Below are 26322 nucleotides of genomic sequence, written 5' to 3' on the forward strand. Positions count from 1 at the left end.
ATCCAGAAATGAATGTTTTGGATCTTCTACATCCATCACCAGAGTACCAAAAGTGCCCACTAAGAAAAACCATTGAACTAGAAATTTTAAACATTTTATTTTATTTAAAGAGATTTTTCTGCCTTTTAATTTATGTTTATTATTGATTAGTTATTGTATTTATTTATATCCCAAATGTTACCCCCTGCTCCTGATCCCCCCCTCCCTTGAAGAGTTCTTCAACCCTGTCCCCTTCACCTCTGAGAAGGTAGCCTCTTGCATTCCTCCGCTCTGGAGCATCAAGTCTCTACATGATTAGGCACATCCTTTCCCAATGAGGCCAGACAAGGCAGCCCTCTGCTACACATGTATCTGAGGCCTTGGACCAGCTTATGTATGCTCTTTGGTTGGTTGCTTAGTCTCTGAGAGCTCCCAGTAGTACAGTTTAGTTGACACTGTTGGTGTTCCTATAGGGTTGCCATCCCCTTCTGTTCCTTTAATCCTTCCTCTAATTCTTGAGTAGGAGCTTCCAACCTCTGTTCAATGGTTGGCTGTGAGTGTTTGCATCTGTCTTGGTCAGTTACTGGTAGAGCTTCTCAGAGGACATCCATGCCAGTCTCCTGACTGTAAGTACAGCATACCATCAGTAATAATGTCAGGGTTTGATGCCCACCATGGGATAGATCCCAAGCTGGATGGGTCATTGATCAGCCAACCATCTCAGTCTCTGCTCCATTTGTGCCCCTACATTTCTTTTAGAGAGACATAGCCAATGAGAAACAGAATTAGAACACAGTCTAACAACATAACCCTTCTAAATCTCATGATGCCATCACTCAAAAATAATGTCCAATATATTCTAAGATTAAGTAGAACTCTGCAAATTTACCTTTAATAAGTTTTGTCAAAGATCATTAAATACTGAAATATACTTTTTGAATTTGATGAACAAAATATGCTATTATTAAAAATACAGGTTTTATCCCATGTAAGTATCAACGTCAATGGACTCTCTGGCAAAGCTTCACAATTAAATATCAATCATGTTTCTCTATGCTTATAGAGAAACTAGCTCTTTCCTCTTACTTGAACAAATTTTCAAGGATAAAGCCTAACATATAAGCTTTATTTACTTTGGGACATTATTGGGCTTTCTGACTAAGAAATAAACTTTTCAGGATACATTATAATGAGAAATTGAAAGTCATTTAACTGTGCATATAACAACAACAGAAAATTTTATTTTTACCTTGTGGCTCAAGAGTATATTACTGAGTGGTGGAGATGGGAACCATAAGGAAAAAGAACACACACAAACACACACACACACAGAGACACAGACACACACACACACACACACACACATGAACACATGCATGCCTGCCCATATATATGTGCACACACAGCCACACAAGAATTTCTGCAAAAATCATAAAGAGGATTTCAGAACCATGCTCCTCCCTCCAAAAATTCCAAATCAACAATGATAAAAGGTAGAAAGAAAAAGACTGAGAAATGATCACCATAGAACATAAAAGACTTGGTATTCTAAGTTTCTGGGCTAATATCCGCTTATCAGTGAGTGCATATCATGTGTGTTCTTTTGTGATTGGGTTACCTCACTTGGGATGATATCCTACAGATCCATCCATTTGCCTAAGAATTTCATGAATTCATTGTTTTTAATTGCTGAGTAGTACTCCATTGTGTAAATGTACCACATATAGGAGGAACAACAATATGAACTAACCAGTACCCCCAGAGCTTGTGTCTCTAGTTGCATATATAGCAGAGGATGGCCTAGTTGGCCATCAATGGAAGGAGAGGCCCTTGGTCTTGCGAAGATCATATGCCCCAGTACAGGGGAATGCCAGGGCCAGAAAGCAGGAGTGGGTGGGTTGGGGAGCATGGTGGGGGAGAGTATAGGGGCCTTTGGGGATAGCATTTGAAATGTAAATGAAGAAAAATCTAATAAAAAAACACACTAAAAGATAACATTAAATTGATGTGCAAAAGAGTGTAAAGGATACTATTCTGGTTATATGGTATATTGTATCATTGTGTATAATGTGAAATAGATATATAAAATAAATGAAACATATCTTTAAACAGAAGAAAGAAAAGACTCTAGCAAGCACAAGTATATGTTGGCTCATAAGGAGGAGATTCTTATTATGCTCCCATTATATATATATATACACATATATACATATATATATATATATATATATATATATATATATATATATATATATTATACTATGACTGAATTGTCAATTACACACCTGTTATCTTTTAAAACAGTTTGTTATGGAGACATTGGTAGTAAAAACTGAGCTTTTGCATGTTATATGTTTTGATATTTTTACATGAAAATTGATGAGAAGAAACACCAAGGATGAACATGGGTAGTTTACAATAGAAGAACCAAGAAATTTATGATTTGAAGAGATTACAGCTAAACACAGGATGAAGAATTTACACTCTCCTTCTACATATAACCTAAACTCAGTATTGATTTAGGTAAGCATTTTAAATAGTACTGTATTCCTTGAAACATAGGGCAAAACACAATGGAATGATATTCTTTTTCTATTGATAAGATTTTAAGGTAGGATGGAATTATTTTCCATCAACAGGCACTTCTACCAACAAAATTTGGAAATATTTGATGAATATAAAAATTAATTATTCCTTACCCCTGTCTATGAATATATAAAATAATTAACACAAGTGATAGCTCATATTGGCAAGGATTTGGAATAGGGAGTAATCATTTATTGCTGTTGAAAGTCTAAACTTGTACAATCACTCTCAATCACACTCAAAAAACTGTATGACAGTTCCTCAGAATGATGAGAATTGATTTACTTTAAGATCCTCTTATCCCATTATTGGACATATACCCAAAGGCTTCTCCATTCTATCATAAGGACAATTGCTCAAATATGTTCTTTGCTGCTCTATTCATAATAAGCAGAAATTGAAAACAACTTATATGCCCCTCAAGAGAAGAATAGATAAGGAAAATGTGGTACATTTATACCATGGAGTATTACTCTTCTGTTAAAACTGACAAAAAATTTACCAGCAAATAAATGGCAGTTGAAGAACACTTCCTAAGTGATGTGACCCAGACCCAGAAAGATAAATATGGAATGTAATCATTTAAGTGTGGACATTAGTTATTAAATACATGATAACCAAATTATAATCCAAAGATCCAGAGAAATTAGATATAGACCAAGGGACTAAGAGGAACACATGAATCTCCCTGGAATTTGTGGGAGAAATGGAATAGATTTTATGGGTGTACTGGAGAATGGGGTGACAGAAACTGGAGGATGGGTGGGAGTAGTAGGGGAGGGAGGGAATGCTGAGAGAAACAGATAGAATGGAGGCCATATATGAAAGCTATCCTAGTGAAGTCACAAAATATGGAGGGATAAGGAGTCCTAGTTGTCCATGTAGTCACAAATGAAGCTTACAGTATGAGACTGGGTTAGATGTAATTGAGTTGTTGATGTGACTTGCCCAAATTTGATGTGATGGCTTTTGTTTTAGCTTCTTATATTTTACTTCATTATGTTTGGTTTTTACCTCTTAGAAGCCTGTTCTTTTCTAAGGAGAGATAGAAATGAATTAGATCTGGATTGTATCAGATGTGGGGAGTAACAGGGAGGAGTGGAGGGAGGGAAACTCTAATTAGGATATATTTTATGAAAATTCTATTTTTAATAAATGGAGAAAATAATTAAATGTTTGCTTAGTTCTAAGACTAAAAATCTTATAGGTGAGATACAACCCAGCTTGGACCTATGTGCCCATAGTGGAATCAAGAATGGTTTAGGTGCGTGTTTTACTAGAAAAGGAAAATCAGCATAGGTTGGAAACAAAATAGTTTTGGGTAGAGTAAACGAGTAGTTGATTTCCCATGGTACATATTTGACCAGATTCTGATTTTCAGTAAGATAGTGGGATAATCAGATAGGCTGAAGAGTCTTGGAGAATGAAATATAATTTTTTCACAGTATAATGGGACTCAAGAGGAAAATGTATACTGAGATAGGAACTTACTAAAATTACCAGTTAAAAAGACAAAGTAGTACAAAGGGTAGGCAAATGGAAATTCTGCTCTCCATTTTGGGGGAACTGCAGTCTGGATTTAACTCAACTGATTTTCTAGACTAAAATCTAAGCAGCTGAGTAATTTATCTGCTTAGATGCCCTGAAGGATGGTAATGCCACACAAATTTCCAGTGCTTTTAAACATTATGCCTAGCAGTCAGTCAGAAATTTTCTATGTATTTCCAGAGGCAATGTGTAACTGAAACAGATGTGTACAGGTATGATATTAAGGAGTATAAATAAGTACTGTAAAATTTTTAAAGAGTTCTAAACAAAATAAAGAAAAAGGAAAAACACAAAATAAATAGAAAATGAATTTAACCATAAAATGGGATCACTAAATACATATAATATATAAAATATGTATATAAAATATGTATATATATTTATATATAAACCAGATTTACAAAACATAACCTAGACATGAGACAAAACTTTATAATATAATATTTTCACTAATTTTTAAAATTTTTTATTTGTATATTTGTAGCCTATTTACTCCCCAGTCCTCCCACCCTGCTAGATCCACTTTTACCTTCCCATGAACTCTCAACGTCATCTCCTCTTTTTGCTTTTAAAGATAACCTATCTTGTGAATTTTGTGCTGATGTTGGTTTGGGTCCTCCCACTGTCGTGTGGCATACCTACTAGGCTTCACAACCTTAACAACAAAAAATGTTGCTCCTTCTGCCCTCTGAAGCCATCAACAGGATGATTTATAATTGTAATCTAAGGCTGAGAGTAGAAGGGGTTCTACATTAGTTTGAGGTCAGTTTGAGCAATATAAAACAATAATAAAAATTAAACAATAATAAAAATTACAATCCTATGTAATATTCACAACATATTGAAAACAGATAAAAATGTATTAGTAAAACCACAGGGAGTTTAATAGGAAATATGTACTATCAGACAGAAAAAAACCTAGAAAACAGTTGTTTTCACTTAATTGTATTGGCTACTGTCAAGTACATGATGTGTTTGATGTATATGGAGTTCTAAATGGGTAAGAAAGAGACACATACACATGCACATGCACATACACACACAAAAAATGAAACACATGGCTCACATAATAGTCTAAGCAAATATAAATCTCTGTGTGTGTGTGTGTGTGTGTGTCAAATGAAGTCAGCCAACTGAAAACTCAGAGAATACATGCATATTATAAACCAATAATTGACAAAGTACAAGAATAATCTCAAGAATATCTACTTTCAAAGGTTCTCAAGTTAAAGACAGAAGCAAAATGGCAGTAAAGTAGCAGCATTAAATTGCTCCCAGAGTGTTCGTTTTAAGGTATAAATAGAAACCTCAATACATGTAAAAAAGAAATTGGAAAATAAAACAATTTAAAGTAAGTTTCATGTGTGCACAAGAAGGCTGGTACAGACATGCTGCTATAAAGTATAGTAAAAATTAAAGTACACTATTACAAATTAAAGTGTTGTTTGCACCTGTTCAAGGTCTACTTAAAAGGAAGTCAAGTCATTGCACTTTTCTTTTATCACATAGAACATGTTTAAAAGTATGAAGCAGTAGGATACCCAAGATATATAATACAATCTGCTAAGCACATGAAACTCAAGAAGAATGAAGACCAAAGTGGGGTCACTGTACCCCTTCTTAGAATTGGGAACAAAACATCCCTGGAAGGAGTTACAGAAACAAAGATTGGAGCTGTGACGAAAGGATGGACCATCTAGAGACTGCCATACCCAGGGATCCATCCCATAATCAGCTTCCAAACGCTGACACCATTGCATACACTAGCAAGATTTTGCTGAAAGGACCCTGATATAGCTGTCTCTTGTGAAACTATGCCGGGGCCTAGCAAACACAGAAGTGGATGCTCACAGTCAGCTATTGGGTGGATCACAGGGCTCCCAATGGAGGAGCTGGAGAAAGTATCCAAGGAGTTAAAGGGATCTGCAACCCTATAGGTGGTACAACATTATGAACTAACCAGTACCCTGGAGCTCTTGACTCTAGCTGCATATGTATCAAAAGATGGCCTAGTCGGCCATCACTGGAAAGAGAGGCCCATTGGACACACAAACTTTATATGCCCCAGTACAGGGGAACGCCAGGGCCAAAAAAAAAAAAATGGGAATGGGTGGGTAGGGAAATGGGGGAGAGGGGAGAGGGTATGGGGGACTTTTTGGATAGCATTGGAAATGTAATTGAGGAAAATACGTAATAAATTATATTAAAAAAAATAAAAGCATGAAGCAAAACCAGTCAGAAGTAAAAGCAAAAATAAACAAAACCCTAAGCAAAATTGGATAATTTCATGTGGATTTAATTTATAATATAATAATGAAACCAACAAGACCGATTTTCTGGAAACCCTGAAGAATCTCATTTAGAGATGGAACTAATTGAAACATTTAGGAGCAAAATTCAATAATGATGAAAGTTTTATTATTGCCAAGCCTATGTATGTATTTCCTTTATCAAAATAGTTTATATTTGTTCATGAAATAACCTCAGCATTTCATAGCTCTTCTTTGACCTCAGTGAAGTGACATGGAAGAAATTTTCCTGTTCCTTATACCTTGGAGGCTCAGCAATGTGGTTCCAAATAATGCATGTGTCAAAAGGTGAAACAAGGGAATTTTTTTATCATAATATTAAGAATGAAGATACATATCAGGCTTTTATACATGGGCATAATGCTTTCCTTAATAAATCACATGCATCAGAATGAATAATTAATTATTAATATTCTTGATTTCAGTCCATAGGAGCTAGTGAAGGCTGGCAAATAAAAACACAGAAAGAATAAAGAAGAACAGAAATTTATCCATGAATACATATTTAGTAGAAATTATCCTTCATCATTTTGTAAATTCTGGCACGAATTATTAATACATCTCTTCAAAGAGATGTACTGGAGGTTCTTCAGAAACATAACGGGCTCAGTAATAGAAGTTCCATTTCCAGGTCATTTCTACAGGGGAATTTTAGTATGAAATGGTTGAGAATAATAATCATTTGAAGTTCATATTTTACTGGATTTGCAGGAAATTAAATGTGGAATGTGTGTGATATATCCTTTGGATTGAACCCAAATCTTAATACAAAATAAAATAATGTTTCATGTGTATTTTATATACACAACCGTAATGATCCATTGAGAATGCTGAATACATTTTGTTTGCATTGTGACTGGGAACCGTCACATGCTATTAGATGCTGTGATATTGTGTTGACTCTCAAAAATTTTGGGTGCTGAATTAAATCTTTAACTTTAACCTATATTTTTAATATTCCCAGTACTCAAGACAAAAAGGGACTCTATTTGATAGTGTCCATACTTACAATTTTACAATTGAAAAAGCAAATTGACGAGAAAAAGTCAATTGGTGGCAAATGAAGAGGAGACATTTCCTGAGGATGTGGTCACTTGAGACTTGCCCACATCCTAGTGAGTTCCCTGCGCCTATAAACATGTGGTCATCACTCCCTGTGCTCAGTGATATTGATGATAACAGAGTAAAAAATGGAGGATGTGGGGCCTAAAATGTGGTTTGTGGGTTAACAACTGCTTGTTAAGAGCACTCACTCCTCTTGCAGAGAACCTGAGTTTGTTTCCCAGAACCAGCATACTCACAACCATCTCTAACTCTACTTCTGAGGAAGTTAATGTCCTCTTCTGGTCTCTGTAGGCACGATGAGTGCACATTGTACACATACATACACACAGGTAAAACACCTACACAAAAATGAATACGTCTTAACAGGAAAAGAAGACATGATGTCAGGAGGAAAAGAAGGAGTGTTTCTGGAGGAGCTGTACGGAGGTAATGATGTTGTTAGGATCAAAATATACTATTATAAAAACTTAAATTATTAATAAAATCAAAATTAGAAATAGAAACACAACATCAGTGCCATATCTGCAATTGTTAACATGATAATTAGGATGTAGTAAGAAAATCCTTATAATTTAGATGAAAAGGACAAATTACTCAAAAATTAAAGCCTTCTAGAGCTAATACAAAGTTTTAAAATATTAATCTATTGACAGGGTCCCCAATGAAGGAGCTAGAGAAAGTACCCAATTAGCTGAAGGGGTCTGAAGCCCCATAGGAGAAAGAACAATATGAACTAACCAGCACCCCAAGAGCTCTTTGGAACGATACCACCAATCAAAGAAAACTCGTGGTGGAACTTGTGGCTCTAGCTGCATATGTAGCAGAGGATAGCCTAGTCAGTCATCAATGGGAGGAGAGGCCCTAGGTCCTGTGAAGGTTCTATACCCCAGTATAGGGGAATGCCAGGGCTGGGAATGGGAGTGGGTGGGTTGGGGGGCAGGGTTAGGGGGGGAGGAGATAGAGTATTTTCTGAGGATAAACTAGAAAAGGGGATAACTTTTGAAATGTAAATAAAGAAAATATCTATATCTATATCTATATATAAAGAAAATGGGAAATTATCTTAAAAACATTAACACAAAGAAAAATTTAGGCCAGATACTTCTCCTTTGAATTCTTTCCTCAGATGATTAAGGAAGAAATAATAACAGTCTTCCCAATCTCCTCCAGTCAGTATAATATGGAGAAGAAAATTCCTAACTATAGAATCTGACTGCAAGTAAAAATCAGAGTATCTCAAGAGCAAACTAACTTTCTTCCAGTAATATTAGAGTGGTTTTCCACTAAGTGATGCTTAATGCAGTTCAAAAAATAAGTTTTAAAAAACCTGTGACTTCCAAATATTGAATCATTTGAAGGTAGATTATGTATAGAAAATGTGCAGAATTTGCTCCCATGCAAATCATGGCTATTTTAGCACATGAAATACCATAAAATGATGGTAATGTTTTGAAGAGAGATACACAAGCTTGTATTTCCCAGAGAAACCACTCTGATTAATTTTACTTTAAAATAAAGTAAGTCTATTATCCTGTAAATAAATGCAAAACCAAGAATTATTCATCTGCATCTTTTTCTTTCCTTTAATTTAACCCAGAGATTTTCCCTTGGCAATTTAGATAGAGATGTTCTACTGGCTAAAATTTCTCTTGGTTTCTGCTTATTGGAAAATGAATATATTCTGTACACTAGGATTTGTGTGTGTGTGTATGCGCACACACATGTAGATGCCTATGGGGTTGTATGCCTCTGTGTGTGTGTGTGTGCGTGTGTGTGTGTTTGTGTGTGTGTGTGTGTATCATGTATATTTATGAATCTGCATAGAACTGAAGAAGGTACATGATCCCCTGCAATTGGAGTTTCATAACTTGTTGTGTTTGTTGTGAGTATTGAACCAGGATCTTCAGCAAATACCCTATACTGTTGAATCATCTCTCCAGCCCTCTTTTACGGATGTTTTGTTTGATATTTTCATTCAGCACTATAAATAGTTTACATTGAATTTAAATTGAATTTTAGGTAAAATGTGGTATTCTTATCTGTGTCCTCTTTTTAACTCCTTTACTTTCTATGTTGCCTGTAGTTACACATAAATAGACTTCTTGATATTCCACAGAACATTGAAGAGTTGTTTAATTTCCCAGGCTAACTTTTTGTGTGCTATATTTTAAGTAATATTATTTCTTGCTTTCAATTTCCTTAGTTTTTCTTCATTCCTGTCAAACTCACACATAAACTCACTTAATGACTATCTGAAATCACTTCTTGGGTGTGGATCATCTACATTTTACATTTGCATCTGTCTCTTGATTGCCTTTGCTTTTGTTTAAGCACACAACAATACTAAAATAGGTCTCTTAAAATCCTTGACTGCAATTCTATTTTTTCCAATGTATTTTATTCTGTTTCTATCCAGCAAGTTTTTTCTAGGGGTAAGAGGAACATTTTCCTATTTTTTTACATAGTAGGGCATTTATTTTTATAAGAGCTGGGCATTTTCAATGTAATATTGAGTGTCAATTTCATGAAGTTTTGAAAGTGAGGTCCTTTTTTTGTAATGAATTGCCATTTAAGGAGAGTCAAATATTATGTAGTCTAAATAATTAGTTTTGTCAAGTGGCTAGGTTATTCTTAGGTTGCCAGCTAACCCTGAAGATCTATCATCATCATCCAAATGGAATAGATAAGGTTTCTTCTTCTTCTTCTTCTTCTTTTTTTTTTTTTTTGTTGTTGTTCTTTTGTTTTTTGTGTCTTGTTTTTTGTTTTTTCAGAACACAGGCACTTGTCTGGCCATGGCACTCCACAGCAGTCTATCTCTTTCAGGTTTCTGTATTATGTCTATACATCTTTTGTCACTTTTTTAGTACTGCAATTCTTCTACCTTTTGGTGTCTTACAAGTAACCTGTTATTTTTATCTATGTGATATTTATTCAGATAAATTTTCAATTGTAATTTAATTTCTCCGAAGAGTTTTGTTGGGAATCTTTTGATTGACTTGAACTGCATTTTCTTACTCAACCTGAAATTTGTCAGAGCAATTAAACAAATGCCTAGTATCTTTACCTTTCTATTTTAATTTATTAATTCAATTTTAAATAAATGTTATATTATATAGAAATTATATAAATATACATATATATTCATAATACACACATGTATATTATATACATATATACATGTTTACATACACACAGTATGTGTGTGTGTGTGTGTGTACAGGTTTTAATTAGTTTAGTCTCATTTCAGTAACTACTAATTCTAGAATGTTTTCAAAATTGGCCCAAGGATATCTTCAGAAATAAGAAGAAAGATTTTAAAAGCAAATAATGCCTCATTTAAAGGATACTAAAGGATATTAAAGCTCGCTCTGTCAACGCAATGTTACTGGCCAAACTGAGAATCTGTAAAGTTACTTAATTAATTATTATGATTATATGAAAATATTGAGTTAAATTCAGGAGACTACTGGAAGCCTCCTTCCTAAAAAAATAAATGACTAAATTAAAATCTAAAAATAATCATCAGTATATTAAGTAAACAATATATTGTTCAACAAAGAGCTAATATTATCCTGACAGTTGATATGTGCATGATGTCATTAATTCTGTCTAAATTTTTATTTAATTATTTTGAAATTAAAATTATACCTTCCTCCCTTCCTTCCCTCCCTCCAGCCTCTCCCATGTAACCTTTCTCTTCTGTTCATATAGGCAAATTCAAAGCCTCTGTTTCTTTAATTGTTGTTACAGATACATACAACTTCCTTGTTTAGTTTAGTCCTTGTATATGTGTGATTTTAAGGCTAACCACTTGATATTAGATAGTTAATTAGTAGAGCAGAACCATCCAAAGGAAAGACTATTCCTTTCTCAGTATTCCTTAGCTGCTTATAGTTCTTTGCCTAAGGCTGAAAGCTCATGAGATTTCCTCCATTTCCATTAACATATTTATTAGTGTTGCCTGTGATCAGGTCTTGTTTATGTGTCCATGTTGATGAGACTTCATGGCATAGCTTCTCTGACATCTCTCAGAAACTCAATCTAACAGAAAATTTCCTTGATCTTTGATTTTTATGTTTTCTGCTCTCTTTTCCACTATGAACCTGGGCATTAGGAACAAGAGTTCTGGTCTAGATTTATCATTGCAATTGGGTACCACAGCATTACTTGTTTTATGAATTTTGAGTAGTTGTGGTTTCTGAAACGGTCTTTATGTGTTGCAAAGAGATATTTGTTTGATAAGGGATGAGACTCATCTGTGGGTATATGGAAAAATATTTAGAATGTAGCTAAGAAATATGTTGGCCTGTTAAAGTGGCACTTGTGGCTTCTTCCCTAAGATTCATGACTTCACTAAACCCAGGAGTTGGCTAGGTTTCCAGTATCAGACACGATTCCCCTTTTGGTGAGTGGCCATTCAATTTACAGAGATCTGTTGGTTATCATGAAGGTATGCCTGCTGGTATTGCACCCATATAGATATTTTACCATGCTGGTTGTTGTTGTACTTTATAGGTGTCATTTCTATGTAGTACTATTGGTTGCTTCCCTCCATGCAAAGCTCATGTTGTACCTTTTGGTAGCATAAAATCTAGGACTTAGGGAGAAGGTTTTCACATTAGAACCAGCTCAAATTGATGGGCTACAGTGCCCAGATTTCATGGTGTCTTTAGCAACCTCCAGGAAGAAAGTAAATGCAATGGCTATCGTGTATAAAGATTTGGTATCCTTTTGGAAAACCTTGACAACTCTAAAGAGCACCTCTTATACCTGGTATTGGGGTTTTTATTATATAGTCCATGACCCTAGTAGGAAAACATTGTCATCCCAGATGAGGACATTTAACTCTATATCATTTAAACTCTGTATTTGTGTGTATCTACAGGCTATATGTATTATATATAAGTTTAGATTGATAGAATATGTTTGCTTATGACAGTTTAATACAGTCTTCTTGTTATTTTATCCTCCCCTTTATTCTATATTTATCTTTTTCTTTTCTCTTCTGACAAAACCACTCTTCCTTTCCCCTCATTTTCTCCCTCAAGTTACATGCATGCATGTATGTTGTTATTTCCTTCTAGGTTGCTTCTTTCATGAATGTTCCCTTTCTACTTGGTTTTTGCAGTTACTCCCACTTATGTGCTCACACTGGAAGATTTGTATTAGGAGACTCTGATGGATGAAAGAATATGTACAACTTGTATTTATGCACCTGGGTTACCTCACTCAACATGATCTTTTCCAATTCTATCAATTTACCTGCAAATTTTGAGATTTTCATCTTTCTTTCCAGCTGAAATACACTCAGAGAGTAGTTGGACCACATTTTCATTATTTCATCAGTTGAGACATTTAGGTTGCTTACTATTGTGTATAGTGTGGCAATTGAACTTGGCTGAGGATGCTTATTTTTTTCTCTAGTCATCATGACGTAAAATTTGAGTTGTACATCTTACTAGGTTCAATGGGTCTAAACTAACCTTCTTCTTAATCAGGAAGAACTAAACTAAATAATTTGCTGAGATTAAATGATGACAAAACTTCAGGAGTTGAATGCTTATTTCAAAGCAACCCAGATGGAAGCTATTGAGAACCCAGATAGAAGCTATTGAGAGTGCCTCTTTGGGAATGGGACATAATGTTAAAGGTTCAACATTGGTGGTTACTGTCTCATTCAGTGGTACAAAGGAGCTCAACAAGCCAAATGGAGACTAATGGCAACTTAAAACTAAAAGTATTTACTATTTGGTGTTTTAAAGATGGAGATGGGTAGCCTCTGGTCTACAATTTTGCCAGCTTTACTAAGGTATAGTAGATAAAAAATTTATATATAGCTATGGTGTATAAAATGATATATATATGAATTCCAAATTGATTATAGCTAATTATATATACTTTACTTGAAAAAATACTTAGCCGGGCGTGGTGGCGCATGCCTTTAATCCCAGCACTCGGGAGGCAGAGGCAGGCGGATTTCTGAGTTCGAGGCCAGCCTGGTCTACAAAGTGAGTGCCAGGACAGCCAGGGCTACACAGAGAAACCCTGTCTCGAAAAACCAAAAAAAAAAAAAAAAAAAAAAGAAAAAATACTTATCAAATGATGCCTCAAAATTTTTGAAAGACTTGAAATGCCTTTAATGTTCTAGTTTCTCATATAAAACCATAACATTTCTAAGAGTGCATAAACTTTAAAATTTTTTCTGTGTTGGGAGTTTGAAACAAAATGTTTAACCATCATGTTTTGGCATTTTAATTTCTCTTTCTTATAGCAGTAAAAAAAATAACTCAAAGAAAAATGTATACTTCTGTATCATTTTGGTCAACTTCTATGGTCTGACAAACTTCTTACACATTTAATTGCTAAGAAGTACTAATATGAATCTTACTCTACCAAGTTGTTAACTATATTCAGGAAACAGTGTAAATATTTTAGTAGAATTATAATTTGACAGTACAAAAATATTTGCTAGTATTTCTTAAGTATTTGCAATCAAGTAAATAGTTTATTCTTTCCTTTGATTTTAAATGGCTGGGTTTGATGACTGATCAGACTTGTCGGCAAGCAATCTTTATCAAGAAGCTTTCAATTAGCTTTGCAAATAGTATATGTTGTGCACAACATTCAGTATTTCAGTTTGCAGAATGGTTGTGACAAACATTACAAGTAGATGCACTTCTCATCTTCAGTAGCTCTTCATCTTTGAAATGTAACACACGAGTTATAGAGATGCTTAACAGCCTATTGGGGGGGCAAATATTCATGTTTTAGGAACACAAGTTTAACACAATAATCTGACTGATTTCACTATTGCTGCACCCTTGCATAGTTCTAAAGACTGACCACATAGAGGTGGTAAAAGAATGAGGAAAAGACAAACACAGGGACACTGTAACTGTGTAGACAAGTGCATCACCTCTGAAGATCAGGTATGCTATATGTAACAATGTAGAACAAACAGAAGTTGAATAGGGAAGAGGGGTGATTCTATACAGTTGAGTTAAGAAGTTAAGTTTAGCCAGGTTTGATAGCAACAGTCTCCATCGAAAGTAGTCCTTGGATCTTAAATACCCAGAATGAAAAAGTTGCAGTAGACATTCCTTGTTCATACTTTCAATGTCCACACATAGACAAGAAGAAAGCTGTACCATTCCTCTAAACCTCAACCCAGGAGGAAAAGCTTTGTCACCTTCTCATGAGTCTAAGGCTTTGATCCTTGATATGCTGCGGGCTACAGACTTCATATATTGAGGGATTCCTCTACTCTGCACATGCTCCCATATGTAAATTTAGCAATATTATTTTCTCTTGATTTTGATATCTTTTATAATCTTAAGACAGTTGTGGACCTGTAAAAATTCTATCAAGGTATCATAATACTCATGACTATAAAAATAATACACATATATTACTGAAGAGTTGCACTAAAATATTTTGTATAAAGATATACTTTATTGGCATGGAAAGAGTGAAGAAAAGTATAAAATTTTATTATGTGTTTAATAATATGTAAATTATATAGTAAGACTTATTTTATGTGAATCTTTTATTTCTGTTTTTAATTTGTCTTTTATCATTTCACACAGTGTGCTTTTATTGATTCAAACCCTTACCAAATTCCCCCCATATCCTATCTTCTAGTACACCTACGTTCTGTCTTGGATGTGAAGTCATCCACTGGAGCAGAGGTTATCAACCTTCACAATAATGTGACCCTCATGATGTGGTGCCCCAAACCATAACATTATTTTGTTGCTACTTCATAACTTTAATTTTTGCTATTGTTATGATTTGTAAGATATTTGATAGGCAACCACCATAGAGGTCATGACCCACATTTTGAGAACCAATGTTGACTATAGTTAACCTGCTAGGGACAACAGCCTTAAGTCAAACTATCTCTATATCTCAACATCTATCACTTGCCATAGCTCCTCTGCTAGTGATGGGACTTCATTCTCACCACCACTTTTCATGCTTGGACATAGTCTGCCTTGAGCTGCCACAGATATTTTGTATGCTGTGCATTCATATGTGCTACTTTCTTGCTCTTTGACTTGTGGTTCTCTGCGTTAATCAACATATATTCAAGAAAGGAGCTTCTCTCATAAGAGTTGATGGATGCATTTGTCAGGCACTGGCAGAGCCTCTCAGGAGACAGCTATTTCAGGCTCCTGTCAGCAAGCTCTTATTGATATCCACAATAGTTTTTGGGTTTTGTGGTTGCATATGGGATGGAGTCCCAGGTGGGGCAGTCTATGGATGGTCATTCTTTCAGTCTCTGCTTCATACTTTGTCTCTGTAACTCCTTCCATGGGTATTTTGTTCCCCCTTATAAGAAGGATCAAGGTATCCACACTTTGGTCTTCCTTCGCATATGTAGCAGAGGTTGACCTAGTCAGTCATCAATGGGAGGAGAGGCCCTTGGTCCTGTGAATTCTATGCTCCAGTAGAGGGGACTGCCAGGGCCAGGAAGAGGGAGTGTAGGTTGATGAGCTAGGGGAGGGGGGAAGGGATAGAGGGTTTTGGGAGAGGAAACTAGGAAAGTGGATAACATTTGAAATGTAAATAAAGAAAATATCTAATAAAAAAGATAAATTTTAAAAAAGCTGATAGATTCACAAATGAATGCATATAATGATAAATTGCCAGAAGGTATCTAGGAAAGGCTATTGCTAGAGGCCAGCCCAGGCTTGGGTTCTTCTTTCTTGTCAGTTCTTCTTGAGGCAGGATGGGGAAGAGTTTTGGTGAAGGATAAGACTTTGTCTTACAAGAGATTTGAGGGTAAGACTTTATCTTACAAGGTATTTAGGGTTGCTGTATAATAATAAAAAGTTTACTTATCTAAGTCTAAGTTACTATGCTATTGTAGCAGATCTGCCTTCTGTGTTCCTCTGAGGCCAGAGACTAGAGTGTTTGGCACTTAGCACCTCATCCAAAACAGCAGGAGATTAAGTAAAGGATTAATTGTTAGAGCCATTTCCCTTTTGTCCAGATATCTCCTGCTTGTTGGGCTAGGGGGAAGTTTGGAGCCAATAAACTTCTATTGAACCAGGAGAAGAGAATCATACTCTCAGAAGAAAACTTTTTATGTAAGCAAATATGCATAAACTCCCAAAAGTTCATATTCAGATCCACTCATGCTCATTTATACATTTCCATTCAAACCAGTTGGCTTCAGCTTGCATGCATTCTCATAAAAACATACTTTTACAAACATCCATACTTACATGTTCACATGGAGCAAAAGACCAAGCACCATTCCAGAAAGAACTCACTCATTCTGGCTGAAGAATGAGCTCCAATCTTTATTTCATAAAGAAAAAACAAAAGCTTCTACAATTTTAATCCTAAATAAATCAAACTCAAGTTTGTAAGAAAAAAGGCTTTGTTCCTTTTAATCAGACTAAGCCTGCCTTGTTATTAAGAAAGGACCTGTTCTGTCCCATGGTAAGGAGAAGCCTGCCTGCTCCTTCTGCTCTGTGCAGCTTCGTCTTTTTTCCTCTTTTCCTCTGCATTCTGCACATTACTCTCTGAGGTTTTTTTTTTTTTTTAAATGTAACCTATAGTTTCTAAGTTATTCCACTCTGTGTTCTCCTTCTAATCTTGCTCTTTCCTCCTGCTCTGATGTCACAATAATGCTCTAACTCTCAATGCCTTTTCTCCCAATGTTATGGCTATACTTCTAAGTTCTTCTTATGTTCAGTTCTGTCTAAAAACTTCTAAGTTCAATTCTTCTCAGCTCAGTTCTTTTCATCTCAGTTCTTCTCACCTCAGCTCTTCCATCCTCAGTACTTACTTTTCTCTTTGTCCTCAGCACTTAAACATCTTTCAGAATACATGATCATATGTTAAATTGCAACAGAGAATGTTTACATGCATATCTACTAGAAGTGATTATCTGGCTAAACATCCATCACTCATCTCTGCTCCACAGGTTCACTAAAGGTTTAAAACCATAACTAAGTTAGTAGTGAAGTTTTGTATAGATAAACTGGTGACACTTAGGGGACTGGCAGACTTTCTCATTGCAGTTTTGAATATCAGGAAAGGACTTATTAGCAGTTTCACTATAAAAGAGTTTAATAATCACAAATATAATTTTGGGAACTCTTATAGGATCATCATTAAGACTTAAGAAGTCATCTATTTGTCTATATAGTTACAAGATAGTAGATCTTCATGTATCTGCAAAGATCTGCTGCAAGGGGGTGAGTTATTACTTAATGATTGTTATATATGTTTAATAATAATAGGAAACACATATTAATAGCAGGAATCTTTTCTAAAATGAATCCCTTATAGTCTTGCTTAATAAGGGTGAATTTGTCACAGATTATGTAATAATTTGAAGCAGGCTATCTCAGGACGATCACCTGCTAGTTATTACCTTGCCCCATATGACTCCTGACAGGCTATGACAAGTGAGCTTCCTGGATATGACTCACCATTTTGATGGCTGCAATGGGTGCATTCTGGAGAGCCATAGCCCCAGAGACTTCATCCAAGGATGCTCCTTGCTGCTGATATGCCTTTCCTATCACTAGTACATAGCCTCACGATTCCAGGGCATCAGATCACTCTGTTAGGCAAATTTCCTGCAGATCATCATGAAGATGAAATTTCATAAATTAATACTGTTTAGTCAATTAACTCCTTTATAGAATTCCCGATTTGATTAAAAATATTTTAGGAAGGATGTTTAAGGAGAGGGTTTTAGTTGTTTTTCTAGAAAGATACATTTCAAGATTAGAATGTGCCCCTCCTCATAAAATGGCAAGTAAAGGCTGCATAATAAGGAACACAATGAGCCTTCATAAATTGCACTAAGAATAGAAATAAGCTTGGGACAAATTTGTGATCAAGGAAAAACATTCTAGGTCAGATCCAAGGATGAAGCCACAGGTGTGCAACTGTCATAAGTCAAAGTCATATGAAACTGTTGCTTTGAACTTATAGTGAGCATATAGAATAAAATACTGCTTTGAACTTACTATCGACATCCTTCTGTAATTCCCCTTTTGTATAACATTTTATTTATATGGTACTTTTGTCAGGAACATTTGTCTAAAATGGTATAAAAAGACTGAGAGAAGAAATAACAGGGCTTTTGAGTCTCTGTTCCATCCACTGTACTGGCTGGTTTTGTGTCAACTTGACACAGCTGGAGTTATTACAGAGAAAGGAGCTTCAGTTGAGGAAGTGCCTCCCTGAGATCCAACTGTAAGGCATTTTCTCAATTACTGATCAAGGGGGAAAGGCCCCTTGTGGGTGGGACCATCTCTGGGCTGGTACTCTTGGATCCTATAAGAGAGCAGGCTGAGCAAGCCAGGGGAAGCAAGCCAGTAAGTAACATTCCTCCATGGCCTCTGCATCAGCTCCTGCTTTCTGACCGGCTTTAGTTTCAGTCCTGACTTCCTTTGGTGATGAACAGCAGTATGGAATTGTAAGCTGAATAAACCCTTTCCTCCCCAACTTGCTTCTTGGTCATAATGTTTGTGCAGGAATAGAAACCCTGACTAAGACAATCCACCAAGTGCCTATATGTATATATGTCTTCTGTCTATATTTATAAATACATATACCAGGATAGATAGATAGACAAAGCCAGAGTGTGTGTGTACATGTGTGTATATGTATATCTGACTTTCTTTTATTTTCTTTGTGAAATTGTTAATGATCAGCTTTTGGCACCAGAAAAATAACTGTTAAAGAGTCAGTAGAAATCAGATTCTGGCGTCCAGAACAGTGAGAGTTAAACTGCCAGAAGCCATCAGCTTCTGGCCCCAGGCAAGTAAAAGGGTTACAGTACCAGTAGTAATCAGCCTTTGTCCTTTGTCTGATGCTGTGTTCCACCTCAGTACTTGAACGCCAGAGCTAGCCCCCACCAATAAATCATCAGGACTGTGTTTACTTTTACACCAATTTGGCACACTAATATTTTCTCTCCTAGTTCTATATCTTATCTAGCCAGATATTGTTAGCCCACATTGATTCCAGATATCAGTTTCAAATTGTGGAACTGGCATTAAATCTAATCGGAACCTGGTTGTTTACTCTCATACTATTTGTGCCACTTTTGCACAGGTGGAAATATCTTGCCAGACAGTTATTTGTGGTAAATTATAAGGTTCACAGTTGGGAAAGATTGGTGATTCTCTCCTATTGTAGCATGCATAGACCCTTCCATCACTGTGAAAGCTAGCCATTAGTGACTGCAGCCCCAGATGTATATTAGTGGCATTTCTTCATGTACTTTGACTAATGTATGTGTTGACCTCTGCAACAGGTTCTTGCTCTCAAGTTTTTGATAGAAACAAAGATTACTGGGAAAAGCCTGTAATGTTGGGGGGTGTTTACAGGAACTATTGGCCAACAACTCCAAAAAGTACCTCCAAAAAGTAACAAGATTGTGTACTAATGAGCTTGCTCTCTGTTAACCTGTGATGTCTGGTACAAGCATTGTTGGGAAACTCTAAACCATATATATATATATATGAAGCTTCTCTAGCATTTGATTTCTATATGACTTTTTCAAAATGTCTTTAGTGTTAATTATCCATCCCTGTGACCTCTACTCTTCCCTCTCATGCTTCATCCCATTTAACTCTATCTTTCCCTAAGTTTGCTTCTTTAAATCTTACCCTGATGAACTCTTAAAAAATTTCTCACATTGATGGTATTATATATGTGATATTTATTTTTATAAGGTTGGGTTATCTCACTCAGTTATTGTTTACAAGTCTATATATTTAATTGTCAGTTTTATACATTCATTTTTATTAACACTTGGAAAATATTTCAATGGTGATTCTTATATGAGATGGATGAGTAAATGACAATATCATGAGAGAAACAGGATTATTAGTTTATAAGGAAAGAGGACATATATGTTCTATCAATAAAGTTGACTAAAAAACCCCTTTCAAGTAAAAAATATTTCAGTTATTTTATTATTCTGATACTCAGTAAAGTTTGATATGTTTTTAAAATATCCACACTGTATTTCATAAAATACATTTTATTTCTTAGATCAGTATTTGTAATTTTCATTGTATTGCTATATGACTAAGTTCTAGAGTACACCATGTTCATTTTATTCAAATTATATAAATAATTGAGTATCATCACCTTAGGGTGTCTTTCTCATAATCACACTGAGAAATGATGATTTTCTTCTGTAAAACTTCAAAGAACAACGCAGAACTATCCATTTCCTATTATGATTTGATTTAATATGAAGTTATAATGGTTGCATTCAATATATAAGACAACACGATTTTATTGTCAAATAGAGAATCTCACTGGAAGTGAAAATGCTAAAAAGGTACTTTTCTAAAAGTCTCAGATGCACCAAAGGAAATATAATATATATTTGACAAATGAATGATAAACATAAATAATTTTAGCAGTGCAAATATAATCAAACCTGTGTTTTTTCCAGATATTCTTCTGATAAAGGATTTGTGTCTAGAATATCCAATGAACTCAAAAAACTAAATACCAAGAAAGAAACAACATAAAATTTAAAATGAGTTTTGAAAGCAACAACAACAACAAAATTCAAAAACAAAATGTAAGTGACCAAGAAAGACTTTCCAGAATTCTCTGCCAGGAGCCAGCTGGGAGATGCTAAAACTGTGCCGATGATCTTCCTGGGATGATTTAACCATGCACTGTACAGTTATGATGCAGCCACTTCTTCAGGCAAAGTCATGAAAATTACATTTTAGGAGAGATTCCTGCTATTAATATGCCTTTCCTGGTATATATATATATATAAAGTGGCCACTAGGTATTCGCCTACCATTTTGAGCAGCTTTCTGCAGAACAACAAAGGTGCACTGTCTTGTAGTGATGCTATGTAGACAATGGTGATCCTATAACTACTTCCTTTAAAATTAATGCTGATTTAATCTATCAGATGAAACCTGTTGTGCTCATTTAGTAATCTTGGGTATTAGGTAAACTTATCCTCTGTCCATTGTGAATGGTCATATTTTTATCATACATTATCTTTAAAATGATGTTCTTCAAACAAATCCAAGAAATATGCTATTTGAGGCATTGATTTAAGAAAATAGTATGGACTTCTCTCAATTTCTCTTTTTAATTATTATTATTATTATTATTTGTTGTTGTTGTTGAGGTTATGATAGTGTTTGTATTTGTGTGCATTTATGCATGACCGTTAAAAGCAGGAATGGGAATGGAATTCTAGGTAACTGAAGTTAAAGTTGCTTTGAGCCTCAGGACATAGGTGTTTGAAAACAAACTTGAGTCCTTTGGAAGAACAGTGAATGCTCTTAACGACAAAGTCATTCCTATAGCCTTCATTGTTTTCCTTTAATTGTGATCAAATTGCTATTGCACATGGTCAGTTCCTCAGAACTCTAACAAGAACAAAAGAATCAAAAGAATTAACAGAATCAAAAGAAATTCAATTAGATTTTACTCTGTCTCTGTCTATCTGTCGTGTGAGATAGATGATAGATAGATGATAGATAGATAGATAGATAGATAGATAGATTGATTGATAGAAATAGAGAGACAGAGAGAGACTTTTCTGTATGTTTGTTTTGTTTTGTTTTCTTTCTCACTAGAAGAAGGAAGACTAGAGTATGGATACTTCCATCCTTAGAAGGGGGACCAAAGTGGAAGGAGTTACAGAGACAAAGTGTGAAACAGAGACTGAAAGAATGACCATTCAGAGACTGCCCCACCTGGGGATCCATCCCATATACAACCACCAAACCCAGACACGATTTTGGAGGCCAAGGGCTTGCTGACAGAAGCCTGATATGGCTGTCTCCTGAGAGGCTCTGCCAGTGCCTGACAAATACAGAAGTGGATGCTCACAGCCATACTTTGTACTGCACACAGGGTCTCCAATGAAGGAGCTAGAGAAAGGACCTAAGGAGTTGAAGGGGGTTGCAGCCCCTTTGGAGGAACAATAAGAACTAATCAGTACCCCCAGAGCTCCCAGGGACTAAACCACAAACCAAAGAGTACACATGGTGGGACTCATGACTCTAGTTGCATATGTAGCAGAAGATGGCCTAGTCAGTCTTTGATGGGAGGAGAGGCCCTTGCTCTTGTGAAGGCTCTATGCCTCAGTGTAGGGGAATACCAGGGCCAGGAAGCAGGAGTGGGTGGGTTGGTGAGCAGGGGAAGGGTGGAGGGATAAGGGGAGGGGGTTTTCCGGAGGAGAAACCAGAAAAGGGGATAACATTTGAAATGTAAATAAAAATAAAAGCATCTAAAAACAAAAGAAAAGAGAAGAGAAGAGAAGACAAGACAAGACAGTGCCTAGGTCAAGATAGGAGAATGAATAAGAGATGTTTGCTGCTTGTCTCTGTTGATCCTTTAAACATACAGGCTATGTTGTTCCTTTAAAATAATATTGTATAGTGTAAGGGACATAGATCCTAAAGGGAAAGAAGAGTCAGTAAAACAATGCAAGTTAAGAGGCATTTAACTGTTTTAACAGATGAAGGCGGAAGAGTAGAGAGTGGTCCACTGGCTGGAAGAGGAAACCAGAAACTTTCTCATGTTAGCTGAGGGAGTTTTTCCTCTCTTTACTCCTGCAGTGGATGAAAACAAGGGGATTAATTAAGGATCTGTGCAGAACCACCTGCTTACTATTCCTCTCACACAGCCTTGGCTGACTGAGCAACGGAGCTGGATAATTACCCACAGGATAGAAAGACATACATACAACAGGGGTGCTCTCCTAAACAGAGAAGAAGCATCTTGGGAGAAAGAGAGAAGCTAATGTGAGGGCTGGCAGAAAAATTAAAGTCTTCACATGTACATTAGTGCTTCAGTCACTACTCCACATGCTCACATGCATATGGACACACACACACACACACACATACACATACACATACCACAACTCAGCTTCGCATTTTATTGCTCTAAGGGCTGTGACTTGTTTAGCAAACTTCTAGTTTTCCAACTTATTTTTCTTGTTTAAAATGCATTTATTGTCATAGACTATTTGATACAAACTAGCAAATATAACACATAGAAACAAAATTCAACAAATCACCTCACAGGAACATTAAGTTAGAACATGATGGTCTGTGTACATCTTGCTCTTTATACCATAATAGTAACACAATTCTAAATTTTGGGATCATGTTTTATTTTCCTCAATTGCCTTGCTATTTTACTAGCAACATGAATATACTAGGAATCTCCCATAGCTTATGTGACTCAACATATATATTTAATTATACTTTGTAAAGTTCAGTTATACTTGTCCTCCATTTTTAATTAGGGTATTTATCTGACCTATAGTATTGAATACTTAAATATGTCCTGTTATTTTTAGGCAGGATGAACATTTGTAATGTTGGAGATTTTTTTTATGCCTCTGGTGGTTAATTCTTCTGTACAAATTCCTGTATATATTTGTATATGCTGGCGGCACAAGAGAGTGTTCATCATATAAGACAAATGATCCTCCCTCTTCCAGAAGCATTCGGATGCCAGCAGCCCCTCAGCTAGTGGTAAGCTTTTGTACCTACCTTCCTCCCTCTTTATTGGGATTTTGTCTGACTTGAGCTTGCTCCAGTTTGAACATTCTTCCACAATCATTATTTGTTCATATGTGCAGCTGCCCTGCTGTGTCTTGAAAACACTATTTCCTTGATATTCCTGAATATCTCTGGATCTTTCTTATAACCTTTCATCCATTTTTCTTCAAATATCTTTGAGTCTTGGGGCAATGTATGCAATATATATGTCCCATTTTGGGTGAAGTACTCCAGAGACTGTTATTTCCAAATGAGTATCTCTGCATTACATGCTGTCTACTGATGAGAACAGAAAGATTTTGATCTATGGATATAGCAATAAGTTATTAGGAGTAGTTTTAATACTATGTCTATTTAGTAGAATAATATTATTGATTTCTTCCCTAGGGCCTATGACTCTGGTCCATTTAACAGTGCCAGGCATGAGGTCCATCCTGTGGATAAGGCCTTAGATTTAACAAGAAAGTGATTAGTTAAGCCTGCAACATTCACAAGACTATTGCATCAGTGGATATGTCATGGCAGGCCAGTGTAAGCATAGTTATAGTGCTGACTAGAGATTTAAAGAAGACATAATGACATGGCTGCTTAGACATAATTTGTGTGTTTTAATTTGCATTTTTTAAAATTTAAAATTCATTGAATAAAATATAAGTTGATCATATTCTTCCCCTGTTTCCAATAACCTTACTTCCTTACCCACCAAATTTTATGTTCTCTTTATCTTAAAACAAAACAAATAAGGAGAAAAAAAAGGAAACACCAACAAACACCCACACACACACACACACACACACACATACAGAAAACCAAAAAGCATGGAGTACATTTTGTGTTTGCCAACTACTCCTGAGCATGGAACCTCCTTTAGTGTGTAGTTAATATACTAAATAAAAATTCATTAGATAAAAATTAATATTCTGTTTCTTAGCAGGTGTCAGTTGCAAATAACATCTTGGTTAGGGATGGGACTTTTCTGGTTCTATCTCATGGATTGGGCCCAGATTCCAATCTAGTGTTTGTGAATTCCAAAATGTCTGTGCTCCTGTTGCGTCAGTGTATCTTGTAGGCAGTTCACTGTTGAAGGCAGCAGGTTGTGTAAGGAGATGATATTCATGATGACATTTCTCCTCTGATAGGATGCAAGGTAACTTCCAGCACCATAGATGCTAGTCTGTAAGCACGAAATATGTAGCCGAACACCATCATAACTTATCCACATTAGGTGACATAAGTGTTATCCTAAGTTATAAGGATAATAATTACCTATAAAAAGTCATAGTTGTATTTGTTGACAGTGTTTCTGACTCACTATGGAAGGGGACTAGATCCGTTCTTTCATTTTATAGACAATAAATCTAAAACAAATAAACTAAATAACTTACCCACCCAATACCACCATGCTAAATAGTGGTAACTGAGATTAGAATCCTGATCCAGAGCCTGAGCTATACTTTCTAAATGATATTGCATTGTTTGCCATTGAAATATAATATAAAATATGATGCATTAAATATTTGCATGATATAATGCGTTAATACAATTTCAATATCTTTTACCTAGTGCCATGTTTATTACTTAATTACTAAACCCTTTGATTATTTGATGCTATTCTAAAGATTATGCCAAAATAACACTAAGAAAAATGGTAGTTATAATTTTTCATTAAATTCTAGAATAAATAAAAAGGTATTGGACATGCTGAAATCTATAAACACATACCAAGATTTTAAGATATGTTGTTCCCTCCCATCACATTGCAGTGGTACTGAAATTTGCCCTTTACAGTAAGAAGCCTTTTACCCTGTGCCATCAGTTCTCATTTGCATTTAGAAAAGAAGTGGCATGCAGAGCACTTGGAACAAATAGTTTCTCTCAGATGAATGCAAACCAAATGATAAAAAGTCTTTTAAAAAGTAAACTGACTAGTGGAAAATAGAGATTCATGCTAATTCATTCTGATCTCAAAATATTTTTATTATCCTTTACTGTGCACTGTGAGATGAGCAATAATAATAATCACTGATAAAAAGTCATTGTTTTATGGGTTGAATGTTTCTGACATAGTATGGAAATGAGTAGCAGGTTGCTCTAAAAGCAGTGAAGGTGTGGTTATCATCAGGGACACCACCAGGTATAGCTCATGTTTTATTCTTAATAAAGAACTGCTTGAGCTAAAACACATGAGCTTAAGTATTTGACGGTCCTTAAATGATAAGGATTAAGAAGAAATTAACAACTTTGTCTCTATCCATACCCTCCAATCTGACCACTACTCTCCTGAGGTTACT

Source organism: Mus caroli, unplaced genomic scaffold, assembly GCF_978045245.1.
Source record: "Mus caroli unplaced genomic scaffold, Mus_caroli_1 scaffold_3, whole genome shotgun sequence".
NCBI lineage: Eukaryota > Metazoa > Chordata > Mammalia > Rodentia > Muridae > Mus > Mus caroli.